Source organism: Sceloporus occidentalis, unplaced genomic scaffold (genome assembly GCF_023333645.1).
Source record: "Sceloporus occidentalis isolate IW3139 unplaced genomic scaffold, rSceOcc1.0.p SCAF_3, whole genome shotgun sequence".
In the NCBI taxonomy this organism is placed as follows: Eukaryota; Metazoa; Chordata; class Lepidosauria; order Squamata; family Phrynosomatidae; genus Sceloporus; species Sceloporus occidentalis.
Window position 1 is genome coordinate 101,174,481 of NW_028316983.1, and position 25,504 is coordinate 101,199,984.

Genomic DNA, 25,504 nt, shown 5'->3' on the forward strand with positions numbered 1-25,504 from the left:
ACCTTCTTGCCAGGCCACAACCTTTTGACCACACTGAGATGTGACTCAGTCACAAGTGTCATCTGCGAAATGCTGGAGAGTGTGCATTATGGCCTGGAGGCGAGACTTTGGAAAGGAATAGGAATTTATGACCGCATGGAGCCCCAGGGGAGTAGTTCTCCTCCCATTTGCCTTCAATCTCCAGATTTCTATCAATGTAGATAGTTAAGTCATTCAAAATCCTTAGAGCTCTTCTATTTGCTATGTTCACCTTTCCTTGATCATTTTGACTGGCCCTTTTCACCGGATGCTGAAACTATATTTCTAAATCCTCAACTAAAGTTTTACATTACTGCAGTGCTATAGATTTGACAACTGAAGAACCTTTTTATGAGCATCAGGATTCTTATTGGAAGTTCAATGCCTTCACTTTGCACACACTCCCATGGACACACCATTGCAGAGCACTCAGAAACCCTTGCAAAAGCTTTAAAACATTTTTGTGGACCTAGAAAAGAAAATGGATAAAAGACCATGGGGGGGGGGGGGGGAGGTGGAGAGGATAAATGACCATAAATGATAAATGTTTTGAGAGGTATCCATTTTGGCAGCAGAGGTTTAAGAAAGAAAGTGCTAACTTTGTTAGAGAACCAGGGCAGAGTCATAAATGAAGTGTCACTATATAATAAATAAAATGTATTGAATCCTATGTAGAGATCACCACAGATGCCAGTTGTAGTTAGGGGGCAAAGTGTGCCTTGTGATCAGTTTTTCTAAAAAAAACAGCCTGAAACACATAAACAGATAAAAGTTTGTTGGAGTTTGCTGCAGTGTTGCACATACAGCTTTGAACAGTTTTAAAGAAGTCTCCAAATGCCTTCCCTATTTAAAAATGGTTTCTGTCGAACTTTCCCAACAATTCAACTGAGGAAAGGCCCTGATAGTATTTCATGTTAAATCCAGCTTTTCTGTAAGGCAGAGAGTGGAAGGTGAATGCCCCAAACACAGGGCTGGATGATTTCTGCATTGTTTTTGCACGGTTCCTTCTATGTACTAAATTGGAGATTAGCCTTCCTGACAGAAGCGCAGCTTTACCCAACCAAAATGTATGGCCAATACACGAATGCTTGTGTCTCCATGTTTCCAAGTGATTAGCTGGGAACTAAAGGGCGCAGCATTGCATTTTTGGAGTGCCGATGGCAACATTTCTAAATCCTCTCTGCATCACTCAGCCCTCAGTTGATGCTATCTGCGGCATCTTTGAATAAACAAAGCACTGACTTTAGGATTTAAAATCCATAATCCTGCAGTCAGAAAGATGGCTGATACAAACTTTCCAAGCTTCTTATTGGAATGCTGTACACTCAGTTTAAAACACAGGTCCTTTTTTAACTGTCAGAGCCAAATTTACCATGAGGTATCTTTGTAGCTATGTCATAATCATTGTTTTGGAGATAGCACTTGCCACCAAATATGAATTCCCTGCCAAATAGGGTAAGTACAGCATGAGGGTTTTCTTGATGGTGGAAGCTCTATTCATAAGAAGACTAGGCCTTTATTATTATTATTATTATTATTATTATTATTTATATACCACCTTCTTCCCAAGATTGGGAGTCAAGGCAACTTGCAAATTAAACTCACTACAATAGAGTTAAAACAAAATGTCAACATTAAAATATAATTGAACATTAATTATATTAAAAACCATTTAAAATAAACTTTAAAATGGTTAAAAGCTATTTTAAATTGTTTGTTGTTGTGCACCTTCAAGTCATTTCCAACTTAAGGCAACCCTCAGGTGACCCTATCATGGGCTTTCCTTGGCACATTTCTTCAGAGGGGTTTTGCCATTGCCATCTTCTGAGGCTGACAGGATGTGACTTGTCCAAGGTTGCCCTGTGTACTGTACAATGTTATTATTGGTTTTATTTATCCTGTCTCTCCTTACTGTTCTTCTTTCAGTAAGTGATCTCCTCTCCCCGCCCATAGAGTTGTGTAAGATGACTGCAGAGGCTTTCAACAACATGCTATTGTATAGATTTTATTAATTTAATATGTATTTATTAATTATTAGAGATAGAAGATTAAAATATACTAAAGAAAGGAAAGTAGAAGCTTGGAATTTGGGTTGGAAAATCCTGCTAGAGAAGGTTAAAGGGAATACGGAGTACAATGAAGTCAATAATGTAATTAAATCCCACATATTGAATGTTAGGTATTAATTGTAAACAGTGTATTGATCTGAAGTTGAAGGCTTTCATGGGTGGCATCCATGGTTTTTTGTGGGTTTTTCGGGCTATGTGGCCATGTTCTAGAAAATTTTCTTCCTGATGTTTCGCCAGCATCTTTGGCTGGCATCTTCAGAGAATGCTTTGCCTGGTAAAAGTTGGGTGTATGTATACTGTGTGAGCCTGGGAATACAGGAGTGATTTGCACGTGTATTGTTTTGTGCTGATGGCCAACCTCAGGCTGGGAGGGTATAAATAAATTATTATTATTATTAAGTAATCTTAACTTCTCTGGGAAGGGAGTTGCAGAGATCCTGGGAGCGTCCCCCCCCCCCCAAAAGGTCCTGCATCTTTCATGTTCCCACCAGACGTATCAACATTTTGCCAGATGCATCACCAGACCATCAACATTTCAGATCTTGCTATCCATAGCTAACACTTGTCCATGAACATTAGTTTCCACCATAGAATTAATGTCCCCCAATATCTCTGCTCCTGAAATATCCAAGAGGTCCTTCCTTCCTTCTTTCCTTCCTTTGCTGATCTGAGAAGAAAAGGAGCTCAAGACACCAGCAGCTCGGCAGCAGAAAGTCAGAAGGCGCTGTTGGAAAGAGGAAAATCGCCACAGCTTTTATACAGTTCCTGTCAAGGCCTGCATACCAATATTGATTTTGTAAAATATAGGCCACCTGATTTTTTTTCTTCTGTATTTCTCTTGCCCTGTTTATTCTAATTAAATTACATGGCCTGGAGGTGTTCTTGGCGTACTTGGGATGCTCTTTGTGTTCCTCTAATTGCCGTCTGGGTATTTTTGCTGATGAACCCAAACTCCATAGGGGCAGGTGGCCACATAAGTCATCCTCGTCTGCCTGGTTTGTACCGGAAGCAAAGACGCATGTGCCATGCATCAAAGTCTGCAGCGTCGCTCTGGATCTAGGCACCAAGGAATAAACCCCACAAAAGGACCAACCAAGTGAAGTGCCAAGTACTGTAGTTTCCAAGAAGAAGGGTGACTTGAAGTCAACTCAAGACCATTTTCCTTGCGTTCCTCTTTGGCAATAAAGTTTCTCTGCAGCATGCCATGGCCGCCTCTGACTTTATTTTGACATTTAGTTTTTACAATCCATAACATGGGCATGTTCTTGGGCCGTTGTCATATGAGGGAAATGTACCCCCATCCCGAAGGAAAGGGAAAGTAGACCCAATTCAGAAGTAAGCCAATTCATATGATTAATTATCACACGTGAAGACCAAAATTGTGGCCATTCCAAAGGCAAAGCACCACATAGAATTACTTGTGATGGAGGGAAACAGTAGGGAGGTTTGGAAGTTGGGAAGAATATGGGATCATTATTTTGGCTTATAGTAAGGAAAGACTGATGATTTTTGTAGTCCTCTGATGACCCATTTCAGTTGGAGCTCATGGGAGTTGTAGTTCAGCAACATCTGGAGGGCCACAAATTCCCACCCTTGTAGTCAGCCATACTAGAGCACCTCTTTGGAGTTTGTAAGCAAATCTAGTAGAAATACCAGTAAAGGAAGCTTTTAATATATATTGAGGCATCACACCTAGAGTCTTGCCTTTCTAAGTACAGTAGCCAACAAATTCTAGTCTACATATTACCCAGTCAGTTCATCTAAACTTTCTAGCCTTCACAGGGGCATTACAAGGAAAGCAATCATGATTGGGATAATATAGGTTGTATTCCATTCTACTGGCAACAATGAAATCAGTCTTCCAGCCATCATTGCTTCTGTCTTCAAATGTTATTCATGTAACATCCTAAAAGGTATTCTGGCTGCAGTGACTCATGATACTGCTTGGAAAGAACAAGTTACAAATAACTAGTTACCCTTTAATCAATCCATTTTTCTAATAACAAAAGTACGGTTATATTTTATTCCACTTGTAAATTAATTTTTTTCTATGATGTAAGTAACGTATAGTTACCCTTAGAGTTGGGGCTTCACTAAATGGTGAAACAGGAAAATTATGTGGTTCAAATTTTGGCGTTTGTTGTTGGCTCATCTTCTGTTGAAGATACTGATGTGACAACAATGTGTTTCGTACTGCAGGCTAGCACTTTGTAGCATTTAGCCTTTTAAAAAGGTAGTTAAAAAGTTACTTTTCAGAAGTGTGACTTTGGAGTGACAACTATAATGGTAACTAGCTGAAGGAGGTAGCCTTGGAATTATAGTGGTAACTATTTACCTTTTTAAAGCAGCTGATCAAGTTCTGATAACTCCCACCCTTTCCAGATAATCTAAAAATCAGGCCATAGTTGGTGATCGCTAAAGTGCTTGATGTTTCAGTATCGTTATCAGGGTGGCAAAGCTATTAATTTTTGGTTAGTCAGCTCTCTTCATTATAATTCAGTGGACTAATTAAAATGGATAGTAAAGGATACTTACTAAAGATAACTTTTGGACACTGGGAGGCCCTGGGAACAACATGTGATCATTGCACTACATTTCCCTCACCCTGCTTTTCACTGACAGACCACTTCTCTCTCATTTTAAACAACAATCTTTCTCAGTCATAGCTGGAAATATCAGGGACAGAACCTAGGACCTTTGCCATGCAAAATATTTGCCATGGTTTTCTCCATGTTCCGACATGTCTACCAAAACAATATGCCAGGGTATTTTCCCAGGAGCTTTGCAAGATGTTCCACTGAACCTGTCTGGGATAAGCACCAAGGGATCACAGCTGGAGAACTATAGTTTTACATGTATCCATGGCACTGCACATATGTTCCAGTGTACCCCACATCCTGGAGCTGGGATAAAAAAAGCATTTACTCTTGTGTGATAAGCAATCTATAAATACTATTATAGTACATTCATTTTTGTAAAAAAACCAAACAAACCCAAAATCCTTTGTAATGATAGAGACCCTCTTGAGGTTTGCAATATGTTTTATTCATCTAGGTACAAATTGTTTCAGTTACATAGGCGGGATACAGACGGGCAGGGGAAGATGTCTTGGAGGTGTATTCTGCTGAATACGGAGCCTCCAGACCGCCCGCCCCGGGGACGTGCTTCAGGTGTCGGGGCTTCCACACGGGGGGCAGTGAAGACGCCTCACCTGGGTCCGTTTCGGACCCGTAGCTTCTATACCGCCGCCTCGGAGGACGCCGCAAAGAAAGGGGCAGCTTCCGCACGGGCGGCCCAAACCGCGGCTTTTTTTTTCTTTTGCCGCATGAGAAGTGCGCAGCTGTGGCACTCCAGCAGCAGCCGGCAATTTGCCTTTTGCCGGCTGCGGAATGCGCATGTGCACATTTAAAGCGCCAGGCCCCTTTAAACTTTTTCCCCCGCCCTGCCCAAGAACAAAGGTGGCCTCCTGCCAGCTGGTGATCAGCTGGTGTTGGCATCCTTGCCCGCTTGCGCATTGCGAGTGCCACCACTGGCATCATGGATGCCTCCTCTCCTTTGTTCCCTGTGGTCTTCCTGAAGCTGCAATCCACAGCCACAGCTGTCGCCGGTGCCACCGCCGTCTTCTCCGACTCCTCTGCCCCCTCCGCCGCCTCCGGCCCCTCCGGCCCCTCCGGCCCCTCCGCCTCCATTGCCGCTGCATTGGAGGTCCCATCATCCACCACCATAACAGCTGTAGACTTGAATGACAGCAGTAGTGATGATGATGATGACACAGAACAGCGCACGGCAGTGGCTGCCATAGCACTTCATCAGGCTACTGTTGGCGGTGCCATGGCCCTGGCCAGAGTGGCACGCCTCCGCCGATGCTGGAAGGTCCCTGCATCCCAAGACTTGTGGGACAACTTTGTCTCAACCATATGGTCTGATGAGCAATGGAGGCATTTCTTCCGAATGCCCCGTGCCCTCTTCCACAGGCTAGTGGGCATCCTGCGCCCAGAACTGGAGAAGGCAGACACAGTGATGAGGAAAGCCATCCTGGTGGAGAAGAGAGTGGCCATTGGTGTCTTTTCACTGGCACACAAGTCCAGCTACATTGTGACAGGGGCGCTGTTTGGGACTGGCGTTGCCACCGTGGGGGAGATCGTGGTGGAGTTTGCCCTGGCCATGGAGAAGCTGCTGCTGTCACGGACCGTGTACCTGGGGAACGCACGTGACGTAGGGACAGCCAGACCACCTTCCCTTTAATCTTTGGCAGCTCTGTGATATTCTGTCAAGTGTCACCCCCTCACTGTACATTTGCTGTTCTTGCTATGGTGCAGTTGCGCATGTGTAAAAGAGTTGTCATCTCAATTCCTCTGTTTCTCTCCCTTTCTTTCCCCCATAGATTATGGATGCCTTTGGTCGGCGCGGCTTCCCACAAGTGGTTGGCCTCATGGACGGGTGCCACTGCCTGATCATACCACCCTTGGGGCTGAGGAATGCCTATGTCAACAGAAGGGGCTCCTATTCTGTCATCCTGCAAGGGACATGTGACCACACAGGAAGGTTCGTGGACGTGGAGCTCAGATGACATGGGTCAGCCCACGATGCCAGGGTGGCACGGAATTCTCTCATCTATGAGGCCATGGAGGCTGGCATCTATGTGCAAGGGAACCCCAGCATCAACATCAGAGGCCAGCAGATCGGGCCCCTGATACTGGCTGACTGTGCCTACCCCATTCGGAAGTGGCTCAAGACACCGTTTAAGACCCCCCGCACTCCCAAACAGAAGCTCTTCAACAAGAAGTTGAATCGCGTGAGGGGGGCCGTGGAGAGATCGTTTGGCAGATTGAAGGCGAGATGGCGCTGTCTCACTGCCCCACTGCTGGTGGCAGAGGAGAACATGGTGCCCATCCTGGCATCATGCGTCATTCTGCACAACATCTGTGAGACCAAGGGCAAGGTCCTGGATGAGGGGATGCGATATAGGCGCCGTTTTGTGCTGCCCACCCTGGCACCAATCACAGAGGCTCAAGAGAAAGAGAAGAAGAAAGCAGGGGAGACTGTGAGGAATGCCCTGGCAGATTTTTTTCTGACAAGGAGAATCTGAAGGATGGCTCCTATGCCATCATCTGTGATGTCAGAGTGCAATGTTCTGTAATAGCATAAGCACATGAATAAATGTATCCCATTATCCACAGTTTGAGTCTGCCTATCATTCCTGATCTGTGCTGTGGGCATGTTTTGCCACGTGCCTGAGGGGGACACACACAAACACACACACACAAAAGGTCTCCTGGCGCCTGTTTTCCTGGGTGAAAAAGATACATCAGCTCCAACTGCCAATTGCCCCTTTGACAATGTATCAATCCCCCTCAAATTCAAGCTTTCCTAATGGCTCATTTGAATGTATCAATAGGGCACCCAGAGGGCATCTATTGGGGGAGAGATTCAAACTGCTCCTCTGAAAGCTATCATTGGCCTAGGACCACCTTGGCCTAACGGCCCTGAGCCGCAGGTGCCCATATATACCCGTGCGCAACTGTGCAAGACCCCAGGACGGCGATCAACATGGCAGCGCCACGCAGGAGGGTCCCGGTCCGATTCGCCTATTGGACCGATGAGGAGGTCGGGATCCTCCTGGACACCCTGATGCCACAGGCAGCTGCGAGGAGGGTGATGGCCAGCACCAACAAGCCCAACCGGGGGCATTTTCTCGAGTCATCTCGTGCCCTCCGAAACCAAGGGTTTCAAAGAACGCTGCACCAATGTAGAGTTAAGTTTAAAACTCTCAAGGCAGCGTTCTTTGAAACCCTTGAGGATTTCGGAGAGGAGCCCCCGGTTGACAGGCGGCCACCATTCTTCTCATGGCTGAAGGACCTGTGGGTCAGGGGAGATAGGCCCAGACCGGAAGATCGCCGTCCTCCAGGTAAGTCAGAGCTCTTGCCATGCCCTGTCCTACCCTCCTTGACCCTTCCCTTGCCCTCCTCTCCTTCCTGCATGGTGCCAATGCCATCCCTCCTCTTCCCTTCTGCAGGCGTGTGGCCGAGGCGGAGGCGGAGGGAGGGAAGGCACCGTGCCAGGTCGCCCTCTCCACCATCCTCGGGGGACGAGGATGTCCCCGAGGGTGGGCCACAGCCAGGACCAGCTGCTGTGGCCCCTCCGCAGCCAGAGCAGGCTCCTCTGGCGGCAGGTACGTCCCCAGGGTGAGGGGTGGGGGTTGCCTGACTGCAGCCCCCACGACACTTGTGCCCTTCTCTGCCATGCCAGCATGGTAACTTGGGCCTTTTTTCCCCCTTTGGCAGGGCTTCATGTCCTTGCTGCTGTCGCCGCCGCTGAGGAGCCTGGCCTGAGCCGCCGCCTGCCAGGGGAGCCAGGGGACTTGGCCCTTGATGCCAGGACCCTGGATCGAGTCCTCCAAACCCGGCAGCAAGGTAAGTGTGGAGGTGAACCCAGGGAAGGGAGCGGGGGCACCCAGAAACCCTGCCTGTGGGAGTGGGTGATGGGCTCCACAGGCTGACCCTAACCATCCTCTTTCTTTTCCCCCCACAGAGAACCGGACGGAGAGGAGGTTCGCTGCCCTGGAGGAGAAGGTGGACAAGCTGGCGGAGAGAGTCTCCTCCATGGAAGAGACCCTCCGGGAACTCCTCCGCCAGCTGCCCGCCCTACCGCCTCCTCCCCCTCCCTGAAGCAGCTTCCCTCCCCTGCCCCCTCTGCCATCCCCCCTTCACCACCACCCCCTTCACCCTCCCCCTTCCCTATGTATATATTGTAAATATGTAAATACAAAAGTTTTTAATTATTGTAAATAAAAAAGTTTATTTTTTAAAAAAATGTGTGTGGTTCATTATGCGCAACTGCGGCAGTGTGGCTGTGTGTGTGAATGTGACAGGTAGCAATGTCCAAACTCTGTCCTTCCAGGCGTTTGGGCAAGGTGTCTGGGGATTCTAGGAGATGAAGTCCAAACACCTGGAAGGACAGAGTTTGGACATTGCTGGTTTGTGGACCAGTGAGCCAGGCATGGTGGGAGGAGGGAACAGGAAGGGTAGACTAGAGTAGATAGGGCTGGGAGGGAACACATGCCCTGGGAGGCGAAAGGTCTTGGGCACATTCAAGGTCCGGGGTCTCATCCTCGTCCTCCTCCTCCACCGCCACAGGCTCCGCTCTGGCTGGCTGGCCCGCCGGGACCCTCACACGCTCCGCATGAGACCAAGACGTCCCCCTGCCTTTTTTCAGGGTGCTGGTGGATGGCTGTGCCATCCTGCCTGGTGCCAAAGGGGAGCCGCCGCACAGCTGTGCCAGGAGCAGCCGAACTGTGCCCGTTCCCAGGTGAAAATGGCGCAGGAATGTGTGTAGGGGGTCACTTTAAATTCCAAACTTTCCCTTATCACTTTCTACAACCAAAACATCCGCCGGCAAAACTTACAACTTCCCGCGATTCCAGCAACGCATGCGCACATGGAGCTCTAGGGTTAGGGTTACGAGACTTAAAATGCGCCGCAGCTATGCTGCAGCTTCCACAGCTGCATGGCAGCGGACGCTGCAATTAAAGCCTGACTGCAAACCACACATGTCCCGGACCCCGACCCAATATGCGACGCAGCTGACACGGAGCTTTTAAATGGGCAACTTAAATTAGCGGCGTAGCAATTCTGACATACCGGTGCAGCAGCTTACAGACAGAGCTGCGCAGCTGCGCATCAAACGGAAAAGAAGCGGAGAAAAGCAGCACCTTTTTAATGCCACTTCTTCCCGCTTGGGGCGTGCGGGGGGCGTGTTCATGGCGGCATTCAGGTAAGGCCCGTCTGAAGGCTCTACCTTCATGACGTCATGAATACACCCCTTTTTGCCCATCTGTATCCCGCCACCGTGTGGCAAAACAATCTCTATCCTCCTTGATTTGAATGGGCTATTTGATGGGATGATTTTGCTGCACTTGCATAAAATACCTCAGAAAGTTTTTTTCTTTTAAAAAAACAACAACCAAGAAAGAGAAGGAAGCAAGCAAGCAGATCAAGGACTAAAAGTTGAGGATCTTCGGGTTAAACTCTGTATTCCTTACTGAGGCAAAAGCAAAACACTTTTCCCAACAATTTCTCATTCTCTCGTTGCTGGCAATTTATACTAACTAGAAAATATCGGCGGACATTTAACCTGCCAGTTCTCATTTCAGTCACTTTTAACCCACTAACCCAGCTTCACGCTTTAATGGTGTCAGCTGTTTTTCTAGCTGCACTGCACTTTCCCCCTCCCAGCAAATGGAGTGCAGGCAGCCTGCAAGTCTTTTCAGAACACTGAAACAAAACATATTCAGGCTACTCATGGAGAGCCAAACTATGGGCCCACATAGGCTTACCATTTATTTTCTTTTTCTTTTCACAGCTTTTTGGGCACAGTAACATTTGATGTCACCTCTGGCTCAGACCATCAAAGATTAGCAGTTAAATCTCCAACAGCAAATTCAATGAAACTAGCCATTTCATACTCTCCAACATTTCACAGATGAAAACCAGACACGTATGGCCAAGCACCATCACAGTGTAGTCAAGATAGAAAATGTTATTAATGACAAGGAACAACACACAAGCTGGGGACTTTTTCACACGGGGAAAATTGGAAGGTTATACTGGTGCCAATACAGGGTCATCCAGGGCATTAGGGACAAGTTCGCAGCTGCTTTTCACATGACACTGCCTGCAACCAGGACAGACTCCAGAGAGAATGTGAGGTGAATCAGGAAATAAGCAAATTTGCAAAACTCCCGTATTTGCATGTCAATTTTGCTTGCGAATTCACTCTCTTCACGTAATGGCAGGGGGAGAGGATGTTTTGAAATTCCTTCTGAAAAGAAAGGGAGGACATGTCCTGGAAAAGGAGAGCATCTGGGAGTATCAGCGCTCTGTGGAATCAGGCAGGCATATAGACCCAGCACCCTCCTTTCTCTCTTGTGTGTGTGTCATTGTGTGTGGTTTTACAGAGTTTGCAAAGGGAAGCCTCATCCTGCCTTCCTTTGAAACACCTTCTGAAGCAAAGAGGATTCCTCTCCCTCCCTGGAGCATGTGGAGAGCCCTTGTGGAAATGATAGTTAGGAGCATGTGCAGAAAAGGTATTTCTAAGCTGGCAATGGGGGTTTGTCCTCCTCCACTTGATACCCAAATTTGCATTGGACCCTAATGTGCCTTTAACCCCTTGTTGTGCTTTGTGTGTGATAAGCAAATGGGTTTGCTTTTCTGGGATGCCACCACCTTAACCATTTTTGGGATGGAAACACATAGGTTCCCGTGTGAAAAAGTCCTAGGAGAGGTTGCAGCAGTTTGCTTTTATCTGAGCCTCCTGGAAAGGTAAGATTCTGCTCCCTCCACACTTCAACTTCCAGCTCAGTTTAAGTGAGTACAAGCTGCTTTTGCATTTTGAACACAATTGGAGTAAGCCAAGGACAAAGGAGGGTAGTCGGAGAGGAAGAGAGAAACTGGAATATTTTAAAACCAGTTGGGCAAATCTGTAAAATATTTGGGTGTTACTATAACCACAAAAAATACAGAACTATTTGGAAACAATTATGAGAAAATTTGGGAAACTCTTTAAAAAGATTTAGAAAGATGGGCGAAATTAAATATTTCTTGGGCAAAATCGCAACAATTAATTACCAAAGATGATTTTCTGTTCCATGACCTTCTCATTATTATTAATGATTCACCTTTTAACAAGTGGGAAAAAGATTTGTCCCGATTTATATGGAATAACAAAAAACTGAGAGTGAAAATGAAGGTTTTACAAGATTCCTCTGATAAAGGAGGATTAGCCCTACCAAACTTTAATAATAATAATAATAATAATAATAAACAAACAGCTGAAAAGAATGGAATAATTAACTGGTACTATACAGAGGCAGCATAATGTTGGTCCAAGACTCTGGAGACGAGAGTTCAATTCTCCACTTGGCTATGAAACCTATTGGGTGACCTTGGGCAAGTTACACTCTCTCAGCCTTACGAGAAGACAATGGCAAACCTCCTCTGAACAAATCCTGCCAAGAAAACCCCATGATAGGTCATTATGGTCTTAGCATCACCATGAGTCAGAAATAACTTGAAGGTGCAGAACAACAATTTTACTATCCCTGGCAAACTGTGACAGTTTGAGAATATCCCATTTATTCTTTTTTGAAAACCATCTCCTCTGAACACACTCATGCCACCTCTTGTTGTATGAGCTTGGCTCAACACTGAAACTACTGTAGTGAATTAAAACTAATGTACCATTGTTTTCAAAATATAGGCAAAAAGATAGGAAGATGATCCAGCCTGCTTTAGAAATGCCTCTTAGAGTTGGTATGTTGTGACTGCATTTTTTTTTTATTTTTTTTTTGGTTCCTAGTGAAGCTCTGGTTCTGAATATACAGCAAATGTGGAACAGTCTCATAACTGTGTTTTAACTGATGTTGTTTTAATTAATGTGTTTTAAGTGATGTTGTTTCATTCTTGATTTGTTGTTGTTCCCTGCCTTGATCCATGGGGGGAGATGGGTAAGAATCATCATCATCATCATCATCATCATCATCATCATCATCATCATCATCCACATAAGAATGATGAGCCTAGTTTTGTAGCTGTTTTCCCAGATTTAGCCACTACCCTAATATATCATTGTTGACTTTGAAAAACAGAGAAGCACAATGAATCTTTCTCTGCTCACTGATCAAGGAGAGAGCAAAATTGTTGTGTCTGACTCATTTTTAGTAGTCCCAGAACCTGCAGATGTTCCCCAGGAAAACTTTTCTACTCAGGAGGTGACAGAGAAATAGTGCTCAATTATTTTTTTCCAGTAGATTAATAATATAATGTGGATTAATTTTGCTGCTGTTATTAAGGTCTTTATTGCACAAGCCCAGTTCATGTCACAATTGCACATGTCAATGAAAACAGCATTACACCTGTTTGTATTCACCACATCAGTGCACGTCTTCATAGTTACACAACTGCCACCATCATGCTCTCTTCATCACTCCCTGTTAACTCCATCTCCCAGCCCTACTCAGCATGCCTTCTGTTTTTAAAATTTATTTTCACTTTTTTGTGCAATTCCAGAGTTCTGCAACTATGATTTAAGGCAGTGGTCCCCAAACTGTGTCCTTTAAGAGATTTTGGCCTTCAGCTCCCAGGAGCCTCAGCCATGTTGGCCAACAGTGTGGGATTCTGGGAGCTAAAAGTCCAAAATCCCTTAAAGAGCACAGTTTGGGGACCACTGATTTAAGTAAATAATAAATAAATAAATAAATAAATAAAGGCAACCAGGGTGTTTGGGAATAGTGAGGGGAAGGGGACTAGGGGGAGAGGAGGGGACACTGACAGCACATAACTGCCATAGCACAACTGCCTTGTCAGCCACATGTTGCACCTGGAGACTTGTGTGACTGTGGGCTCATTGAAAGATTTCCCCCGCCAATGAAAAGGAATGCCCTGACTGTGCTTGTAAAATGGAGCAGCTGTAGGTCGGAAGTGACATTATGTGATAGGTATTGCCAAAACTGCCTTTTTCTGCATCTAATTTTGGTTTAAAAGCTGTGTGTAGTAATCTCCTAAATGTTTGAAGTAGGAAATGTTGAAAAAGCTATTTCAGTGAGTCTGGCACCTTTTTAATCAAATGGTGAATGTGTGGATAGATGGACCAATAAAATAAGTGATAAGTAGTTAACTGCTATTGCAGAACTATTTGGACTTCAAACAAGCGGGCCAAACACAAAACTTCTGTAAATCTTATTCTTTACAACTAATTTCAGTGGACCATCCTCTAAAGCAGGGATGATGTTTCACTGCAACACCTATCATGCCAAGCCAGGATATTCAATAGTGATGGATACTGGGAGGTGCAGTACAGGAACAGATTTTATGTCTTTCTACTCTGCAAAATAAAGGGACCATTCATATTCCTCTCTAAAAGGACAAGACAGTGATGCATTGATAAATGTCCTCTGGAAGGTTGTTTTACACACTTGACTGAAGGTAATATGTATTCAAGAACTTTCTTTCAGATCATTTCTCTCTCTTAGCTTTACTCCTTGCTCTTTTGTCTTTAGCTAGAAAAGCTGAGGTGTTTTCTAGCAATAACAAAGCCCCATCAAAAGTTGGCTGAGATGAGCTTCCCAAATATATTTCTTTTAATGCCTCCTATTGAGATGCAGTACATGAAATAAGACAAGTTGGAACAAGCCGTTGATTCTTTTGACTGAAAGAGATGTAGGTCAGAGGGAAGATGGTGTAGTCTGTAGTTGTGATGTAATTAATTCTGAAATTACATCTACCTCCAAACCGGTCCCAGTAGTTTTGATGTCAAGAATTCTGTAAAGATCTTAAGGACGATTTTTTTTAGTCCAAGAGGCAATAACACTATGTGCATTTCCCAGGAATTAAAGTCTTATTAATTTAGTATTTGGTTCTGTGCAGGAAAACCTGTGCAGGAAAAAGTTATAAAGAATATCCAAGCTGAGCAGATCCAGATCATTTCTGCACTGGCCAAATAACATGTCCATCCCACCCCAACCATTCTCACAATGATCACTCCAGACAATATAGGGCCTATTCCACAATTCTGGTGCAAACTGTCCTGATGACATATGGCTGTTTCAGAACTGACTCAATATTATACCATGTTTACAATGAATTTTGAAAAACTCGCTTTTTGCTCTGGATCATCCCAGAAAATCTGGAACTCTCTAGAGCAATGCCAGGTGGCTGTTTGCAAGAATGTCTTGCCATGCTGCCCTCTGCAGCTACATCTGGTACGATTTGCTCCATCTGAGGTCAGACGATATGCCCAGGCATGTGATTGATGCTGGGCACCTCATTTTTGCCCTCTGAGGTAGTGACTCCTGGCAGCTGTGGTGGCAGGCATAGCAGTGGGATGTGTGTGTAAACAGCCACCTGGTGTCACTCCAGAATGCCCAGGTAATGGGGGGAATACAGGGCAACTGTGGGGCCAGAATACTTTGGGCTGCTCCTGGAGTGTTCTGGCCTGTGCAGACATGGCCCAAAGTGCAGCTTAAAACATTAAGTATTAAAACTACAGCCTCTACTGTTCAGTCCTATTCAGATTTTCCCTAGTGTCACACTGTATTCACTGGAGATTATTCCTAGACAAGTGTTCATAGGATTGCAGCATCAATTAATAAATTCATGTATCCCAGAGTATCTACTCTGCACAATTATAGCAGTTTTATACCACTTTCACTGCTAGAGCTCTGTCCTGTAAAATTCAGGGATTCATTGTTTTATAATAAAATTCTCTAGTCTTCTTCAAGGTAGAGCATTCAAGCTCTCTGTGAAAGAATATTAAGTACATTTCCAAACTACAGATTACAGGATTCCATAGGATGGAACTGGGAAAATTTTCATACCAGCTCAGAAGGGGCACCAAAGTGCTTTAATTGGCTAGTGTGGATACCTGGAAATATGTTGTTCTTCCTCTTGATCTGGACTATTCCTCAAAGTGTTTCTATATTGGATTGGTATCCTTGGCTTCTGACTGATTTTTCAGCTTTTTGACTTTGAACTGTTAACACATTCTTATAAGTGGGTAGAACTCTATGAGTCATGGCCAGTACCAGCTGGTGGCTGTGAAAACCCACTGTGTGGCGTTGGTTAAAAAAACCAACATGATAGGTTTGACTTAGGATTGCCATAAACTGGAAATGACTTGAAGGCACACATTATCAACAACAAAGTGTTAACAGTTCAAAGTCAAAAAGCTGAAAAATCAGTCAGAAGCCAAGGATACCAATCCAATATAGAAACACTTTGAGGAATAGATTATTGCACCATCAGTTTTCCACTGGGATAGAAATGAGTTGTAACCGTATGGAGAATTCAAGTATGGAAAATTCAAGAAAAAAATGTACAGAAAATTCAAGGAGGGAAAATCCTTTCCTTGAAAAGCTGCAGGAGGATTGGATGTGGGATGCCTCCTGCCAGTCGCAGGGTTGTCTGATGAAATCCATCTGTTACGGTTATAACCTGCATCTATCCTGTGAAATTGGTAGTGTGATAATCTCCATAGTTAGGGTAATTTATTGCTAACTTTTTTATCCAAGGATGAAACAACTGCCTGGAAGCCAATACGATCAAACAGAGGTGGTTGTGCTTTGGCCATATTATGAGAAGGCACAACTCATTAGAAAAGAAACTAATGCTAGGAAAGTTAGTGGGTAGTAGAAAGAGAGGAAGGCACAATGCCAGATGGTTGGACTCAGTCACAGAGGACACAGGATTGAATTTGCAGGAGTACAACTTCTACATTTCCCACTAATGTCTATGCTAGCTAGGGCCTGCTAGAAGCGATGGTTTTAATTCTCCGCTGCCTTTTTGTTGCTTGCATTAGGAATGTTCAGGTTTCCATTCAGAGATTGAGCCAGTGTATGAATGACTGCTGAACAACAGAACAGAGTGGAATGGACTGCCTAACTCATTTCAAGGACCAGCGCTAGTCTAGAGCTGCAGAGCTTTCTTCAATCCTGCATTCGTCTTCATGCATTTCATATCTTTAATATATCCTTTTGCTCACAACGAAGGCTCTTGTCCTCCATTATATCTACAATCCACTTCAACCCTCTCAAAGTCTTCTCCTCCCACCTTTTCTTCTGATACTGTTCCACTAACTACAGCAGCAGAAGAACATGCAGAAATTGGATTGTTTGTAATCCCTAAAGAGTTCGCTTAATAAGAACATAAGAAGAGACACACTTGGGTTGATGATACCCAAGGCCCATTGAATCCAGATTTCTGTTCACACAGTGGCACAGGAGGCTCATGGATGAGGCCCCTTGTGCAGTTCATGAAGCACCATCACACTGTCTATTGGAAGCTCCAAGCATAAGCAAACTTTCCCATTTTTGTTGCCCACCAAATGCTATTCAGTACGTGGCCTCCAGTGCTAGGGTAAATATATATGCACCATTCATGACTGGTAGCAACAAATAGCCTCTTCTTCCACATAGGTGTCAAGTCCCTTTTTATTGCTAATAATATCCATTCTTTTTTTCTCCTCACAGGAGCAATGCCAACTTGCAATGGAGAAAATGTTCCCTCATCTACAATATGTTGCATAATTTAAACTTAAACCCAGCTTTTTCAGACATGATACAGCATAAAGCCTAGATTTCCTTTAAAAGCATGTATAGGTGTTACTGTCAAAGGGCAGAAATAAAGGCTGAACAATCACGATTTCTAGTATATAAGCCCATATACCTAGCTAGCTGGCACAGCAAGCCATGTTGTCCCAGAATCCATGCAACAGCAGGTAATAGCAGTGTGTTTAACAGATAAGTGAAAAAGGCAAAGGAAACAAGAACTAGTTTTTTATCAATAAATTTATTTTTTCTTTTATTAGCTTATTTCTGTTTATGTTGGGTTTAATATTTTTATTTATCATGATTTTTTAAAATGGATTTGAATGTGCCAACTAACCTGGCAAGTGACTCCTGCTCAGTGCCCAGGGGAAGGCGAAAAACCTCCAGGATCTCAGGCCAATCCGCCCTGGAGGAAAATTCCTTCCCGACTCCAAAAGTGGCAGCCAGCACTAGCCTGGGCATGCCATGAGCAAGAGCCATGCGCAAGCGCCCCACTGGTATTCCCTCTTCCCTCCCTCCATGCTTCCTATTGTTGCACTGTAGTGCAAAGGCCAGCCCTGCAGGCTCTGTTGCTCTCTTCCATAGAAAGAAACAACCTAAATGGACAAAGAACATTCCTTATTCATAAACCTATGATTGCTGATGTTTCTTCTTCCTCAGCTAGGGACTGAACTGATTTCTTGAACAAGCATCAACATTGACTCCTTGAAGATCTGGATAATTTCTTCACAACCAACTGTTAGTAAGGATCCTTCCTATTTTTGATCTTTTCGGATGTTTCTTCACCAGTGATGGCTGATTTTGCTTTTCTTTCTTTGCAATCCTTCTGGGGTTTTATCTTCTGCATTCATCACTACCTGTCAATTTTACTCCATTTCTCAAATTGCTAAGGAGTTCCAGATTGGCTTTAAAAGCAACATGCATGCTTCCTTCTTTTGAAAAAAAGATATACCATTGAGTTTGGGGTGTTTCCAAGATTACTTCCCTCTTTGCTAAAGACATTATGCTATAACATACACATTTAGTAAGTGGACTAAGAGATTGATTGACTGGAGGAATTAATTCCTTACCATTCATCTGTCTCCAGTTTGTCTTGCTCTGGATGGCTTCTGTAATCAAAATAGTTGTACTGTTAAATTCCTATATATGCTTTCCCCAATTTGCTTCAATATAAAGCTGGACTGATTTTCTGGATTCTATTCAACTTCTCTTTTCTATTAGGGCTAGAAGCAGAATAACTATTACTGAATGCAAAATGGATGGAGTACATTTCAGTTCAATTCCCCAAATTCCCTTCAAATTTGCAAAAGAAATAAAAAATCAGGGAGAAAAAAAGTTAAAACGTTGCTGATGCTTTCAGTGCTTGGTTTGAAGAGTAAGGAAAAATATCTAGAACTTCTTTCCTTTTCAATCAAGGACTTACCTTTTAAGAAACTACTGTGATGCTTGTGTTGTTTTTTGCACCAAAGTTGATGGCTTTCTTGGCCCAACATTAAATATGAATTTTAAAGATTTTCTAGCCAGTTCCTAAAGAGAAGGTCACATAGAAGGTTCCTTTAATTTTCAATATGCCCTTCAAACCTGCTAAAAGGGGAAAAATCAAAACAACATTATTGTAAAGACCAAGGAGAAAAAACTCCAGGAAAAGTAATAAAAACTTTGGTTTTGACATTCAACATAAATTTGTGATTTTTAAATATTTATTCTCTTTGATGAAGCAGCAATATAAGAAGTAATGTTTCTTACCTTGTGAGACTTTTTGTGATGATATTCTCTCTTGATCTTACCAAATGATTTATGCAATTACTCTCCTCACCCATCTTCAAAGAATGGGTCAACTGCAGATATCCTCTTTCATAGGACAGTCCCATCCAGACCTGCAAAGAAGTCACTAAAGACGTATCAGAAAAATGTGGAATCATGACAATGACATCTCCACTCAGCCAACTGGTCAACAAGGAAAAATAATCAAAGCTCTTTCTCTGCAATAAAGGATAGCATCTGAAGACCTACCTTGACATTGTTGATGTGTATTGTGACATTTTCACACCTCTCTCTTCTTGAATCATGTCAATTACTTTTCTGAACAAGCATGAACATAGACTTCTCAAGATCTGAATAATTTCTCCATTACCAGCCCTCAGTAAGGTTCCTTCCTATTTTTGACCTTTTTGGGATGTTTTTTCACCAGTCACAGCTGATTCTGCTTTCCTGTCATTGCTTCAAAATGGATCAATTTACCCCTAACAAAATGGATTGATTGGCAGTTCTTTTAAAATGAGAAAGTTCCTTGTGATTAGGCGGGCTATAAATAAATCATCATCATCATCATATGCAAAATTAAGAAATAAACTTTAACTCTATTTAACCACCTTATTTTTCAGTATATGATATTTCCCCATTAAGAAACATACCTGATAAAGACTTACCATCACATTGATAAAGTTCAGCTGAGAGGCTTTTTACTTTGCTCTTCTTGAAGCATGTCTTCTTCTTTACCTTATATCACAATTTTGTTACATGTTTACTGGGTTTTGAAGCTTGAAATCTAGGGGAATTTTAAATATGAATGTTTAAATATGAATTTTAAAGATTTTCTAGCCAGTTCCTAAAGAGAAGGTCACATAGAAGGCTCCTTTAATTTTCAATATGCCCTTCAAACCTGCTAAAAGGGGAAAAATCAAAACAACATTATTGTAAAGACCAAGGAGAAAAAACTCCAGGAAAAGTAATAAAAACTTTGGTTTTGACATTCAACATAAATTTGTGATTTTTAAATATTTATTCTCTTTGATGAAGCAGCAATATAAGAAGTAATGTTTCTTACCTTGTGAGACTTTTTGTGATGATTTGCTCTCTTGATCTTACCAAATGATTTATGCAATTACTCTCCTCACCCATCTTCAAAGAATGGGTCAACTGCAGATATCCTCTTTCATAGGACAGTCCCATCCAGACCTGCAAAGAAGTCACTAAAGACGTATCAGAAAAATGTGGAATCATGACAATGACATCTCCACTCAGCCAACTGGTCAACAAGGAAAAATAATCAAAGCTCTTTCTCTGCAATAAAGGATAGCATCTGAGGACCTACCTTGACATTGTTGATGTGTATTGTGACATTTTCACACCTCTCTCTTCTTGAATCATGTCAATTACTTTTCTGAACAAGCATGAACATAGATTTCTCAAGGTCTGTATAATTTCTCCATTATCAGCCCTTAGTAAGGTTCCTTCCTATTTTTGGTCTTTTGGGATGTTTCTTCACCAGTCACGGCTGATTATGCTTTCCTGTCATTGCTTCAAAATGGATCAATTTACCCCTAACAAAATTGATTGATTGGCAGTTCTTTTAAAATGAGAAAGTTCCTTGTGATTAGGTGGGCTATGAATAAATCATCATCATCATCATATGCAAAATTAAGAAATAAACCTTTAACTCTATTTAACCACCTTATTTTTCAGTATATGATATTTCCCCATTAAGAAACATACCTGATAAAGACTTACCACCACGTTGATAAAGTTCAGCTGAGAGGCTTTTCACTTTGCTCTTCTTGAAGCATGTCTTGTTTTCTACCTTATATCAGAATTTTGTTACATGTTTGCTGGGTTTTGAAGCTTGAAATCTAGGGGATAGACTTTGGCAAATGGAAATACTGAAATACCTCATCTCATCTGCTGAATTGCTTTGTTCCCTTCCTTTTCAAAAATGTCAGACTCACTGTTCTAGAATGGAAGGTTGTTTCTTACCTTTCAACTCTCTGTAGAGTAGACAGAGTACAAATTCTTTATTTACTGGTATTCCATATATCCTTTACATAATTTATCCTAAGTTCTTGGACTGGTGTGAGTAACAGGGCCATTCAAACTTAACCATTCTTTCCTTTCCTTTTCTCTCATATGAAGTAAATAAATGAGAAATATGGAAAGCTCCCCTGGAAAGCTGAAGTTTTGAAGTCTTGGCAGGAACATAAGCTGTTTTTGCTATATCTTTTAAGATTACATATTATTATATAACATACCTGATTTACCTTTTCTTCTTTCCCACTTTTCCCCCCTTCCATCAGAGGAACTAAGCTGTTTCTATGAAATTCCTCCACCTCTCTCTGACTCCTGAGTTTGACCCACCACTTAAAGAATTATGAGCGCATCATAGCAGAAACATCACAGGTTGCATCACAATCACCAGATCCATGTGAGGTGAATAAGGGAGTGGGAGGAAACCAGGTTTCATTATAATCGTCACATTGTAGTGGTATAGGAGGCAAACTAGGTTTCCTCATAATCACCACATCCACATAGTAGGGAGTGAGGTGGGAGGTATAGAGGACAATGCATCATTAGGAAAGGCAGTTTGCCAAAGCTTAATAGGATCTTTCCAGCCTGTAAATATAAATCAGATTTACACTGGTCTAGTTTTGAGAGTGTTTCTTTGATAAGCGAGTGAATTGTTTGATTGGGTTGACTCTTTTTGCTTTGGATGAGGACTAAGGACATTATGACACAAGCCACACTCTCTGAGCAATTGCATCACTTTTTATAAAAATGGTAACATACAAGTTGCAGAGCAACCATTAACTCATGTCTTTGCAAGCGCTGGATGTGGGCTACCATCACCATCGAACTCTTTTCCTGACTTCCTCATAATATCATCTCCCCTCTCCCTCCCTCCCTTCCTACCCAGCATGCTTTTTGGTTATTTTATTTTTATTTTAACTTTTCATGCAATTTCCAGAGCAATTCTACTGCAATTGAAGTTTAGTTAAAAATAGAGTGGGCCCTTGTTATCTGCTGGGGCTTGGTTCCAGGACCCCTGTGGATAAGAAAATCCATGGATGCTCAAGTCCCATTAAATACAATGGAAAAGGAAAATAGTGTCTTTTATCTAAAATAGAAAATCAAGGTTTGCTATTTGGAATGTATACTTTTTAAAAATATATATTTTCAAGCCATGGATGCTTCAATCCATGGATATAAAATCCATAGATAAGAAGGGCCAACTGTACTGCAAATAAATAAAGGCAGTCAGCCTGCTTGGGAATAATGAGGCAGAGGGAGGACAGAAGGAGTGGAAGGGACACTAAACTCACATGACTGCTAATATCACTGCCCTGGCTGTGAGTGCATCTCATTTTGTACCCAGGGACTAGTGTGATTAGGAGACCATTAACAGATTTCCCTGCCAATGAAAAGTTCCTGCATTTCAGGAACTCAGCAGCTATGGCTCAGATTCATCATTGTATGATAAGTATAATCAAAGCTGCTATTTTGCACATAAAATAGTATTTTCTGTGCAAGTAAAGTGTTTTAAACTCTGCAAAGAAATGCTATTTTCAATCACAGACATATTTTGTATAGAATAAGTCCTGAACTGTGAAGATTCTCATTGGTCTATGTTTTTTTTTCCATTAGCATTTCTCGACACTGAAGAATATTTGATCATTTTTCCAAATGTCATTATCCTTAAGAACATTCAAGTATGCAGAGTCCTTATCCTAGTGAGATTCAATACTTTGACCATAGCAGTACTCCAAGGTAGATTTTTGAGATTCCCTTCCCAGCACAGGCTGTTCTCATATAAGATGTTACTCTATGAAACACTGACTCACAGACATAGGTACTATATCTTACATTATGATTTGAAATGTCATTATGCTTATTCTTTTTTTGGTCACCTATCATGGCACTCAGACAAGAGAGTGGTAATATATTTACCACACAAGGGTCTGAAGTTACTGGGCAAGTAACTGGGTAGTTCCCCCCCTCATTGCCCCTCTTTTCTACAACTATGTCAAGAATGAGCTGAGTGGACTAGTTTTATTTTATTTTTTATTTTCTTATCCCTGCTGTAGCCACTTGATCACACTTGCTTAATTTTACTACTTGCTCGTTTTATTTATCAGTTATTTTTGTTAGACATTTTTTGTTTCTTCAAAACCTAGTTGTGCTAGGACAGTTGCCACCTTCATTGTACATCATGTTTGATTTATTCCAAAGGCACCTTAATGATCATTTTGTGCTGAAAATTTCTGGGTGTACGAATATGTTTTAATTATTAGTAATCTACCACAACACAGAGCTTGCTTCTGAATTTCTCCATAGTTTTGCCTGAAACAGCTGTGCAGCCACATCAAATGAATGGTGTTAAATCAAGATTGTTTCCTTGTCTCTTTTCATCAATTTGTCATACAGATAAGCACTACCTCCTCCAACCGCAATGTTCCATTATCCACAGTTCTGGTTGTTTCCTTCCACAGACTTTCATCAACTCCCACAGAGGTTCTTTTCCCCAAGACATGTTCTGTCAGTCTCCTTGGCACTTTTTCACTCTGTGGCTTGTGGAGATGCTCTCAAACAACTTATCATTCTGAAAATGTGCCTCTACTTTGCCTGTGATGCAGGACTAGAGACCTAGAGCTTTGTTTACTATGAACCTTGACATTTAGACTCACCTCCAAATGTTTTGCAATTGTTTTGCAACAAAAACCCCCCTCACATTTTGCAACAGCCTAGAAACTGAGACACATCAACTTGGGGTTCCTAGTAAATGTTTATTGTATACATTTTTGGAATTGCCTCCAAAACTGTGCCAAAACTTTGCAATCAAACCCCTATCTTTTGCAACAGCCTCAAAACTGAGATACAGACACTTCAACCTGGGGTTCCAAGGAAACAAAACACTTGGATATGTAAATATTTCATCCATCACAGGAGAGAAAATGAAAAAGATGTTCCAAAAGGTGAAAGAAACGAAATGCCAAAGCTGGTGTAGCACAGTGTCCAAGAATATAGGTCAGGGTAGTCCTGAAACATGATCCCTACCTCCAATGCCACTATCCTGATCTTAAAGTGCTTCTATACATGTACAAATAATAATAATAATAATAATAATAATAATAATAATAATAATAATAATAGTAACAACAACAACAACAACAAAACCTGGGCAACTCTTCAGACATGTTTTTTGAATCTCCAATGAATATAGTTAATGATGTTAAGTTTACAACTGTTTTTTAAATGATATTGAAGAGGTCTGTGGCTTTACTAAATAGTAGAGAAGGGGTGTCTCACAGGGACACTGAGAGTTGTAGCTCTGGACCCAGGGAAGGAAGGATAGTTAGCTACCCCCAGGGGTGGAATTATGGGGAACCAAGTGAGACTATTAGCACCACAGTTCTTCACCAGTGAAAGAATTCTATCACCAATGAAAAGTTCCCTCACTCCTATGGTACCATGGGTGTGTGTGTGTGTGTGTGGGGGTGCAGGCCACATTGGGTGACACCTCAGATATTGGGTCCTCCTGCTGCTGCAGGGTGGTGATGTGTGATGCTGCTGCTGGTGCCCGCCTCTCCTTTGCTGCTGCCTTGGCTCTCTCAGCTGAGGAACTAAGGCACAGGAGAACGAGGGACAAGCATGGGTCCCTCCCAGCTTCTCTGCTGCCCTGGATCTCTCTGCTGAGGGAGCTAAGACAATGGAGAAGGAAGACCAGTGCACCCCTCTTGGCTTCCCCATTGCCCTGGCTCTTACTGTTGAGTGAACGAAGGCATCATGTGTCCCTTCCAGCTTCTTTGTTGCGCTGGCTCTCTCTGCCATGGAAGCAATGGCACTGGAAAAGGAGGGGTGAGCACACGCCCCTTCTATTCCTCCTACTGCCTCACTTGCCCACTTCCTGGCAGCCCTTTCTGGGTCTGGGTGGCAGCAGGTGGCAGCAAGGTGGCCAGGAAAGTGAACAAGGTGGCAGGAGGGGAGTGCAGAAGGCAGAATAGGCTGCCAGCGCCACCACCCAGCCTTTCTGGATATGGCCAGATGGCGGGTGGCTGGGCTGTCGGGTGGGGAGGTGAGCAAGGCAGTGAAAAGGACCAGCTTGGTGGCAGTCTTTTCTGCCGGATGCCTGCACTGGGTGACAACAACCCTAGTCCATCATTCCCTCAAATTCCTAGCATAGCATAGCATAGCATAGCATAGAATAGAATAGCAGCAGCTTAAAACATCACATGATCATTACAAAAATTAGTTAGGCACCCAAAGAGCAGGGGTAAACAAAATTACCAGGAGAATGGGAGCACAGCAAACAGAAGAGTTCTAGAGGGGAATGATTTTCAATGTCTCTCCCTCTGCAATGCCAGAAATTTGGGGCGTGAAGGGAAATTTCATGGGGTGGCCCCTACAGCCCTGGAGCTACACCCATGCCCCCTCCCTAAATCTTCCTTCAGATCAAAGGCCACTACATTCTTTATATGACTTTGGTTTAATGTAGGGTAAGAAAGACTAAAAAAAATGAAATACAGAAAAGAATAGTTGATAGGTTTAT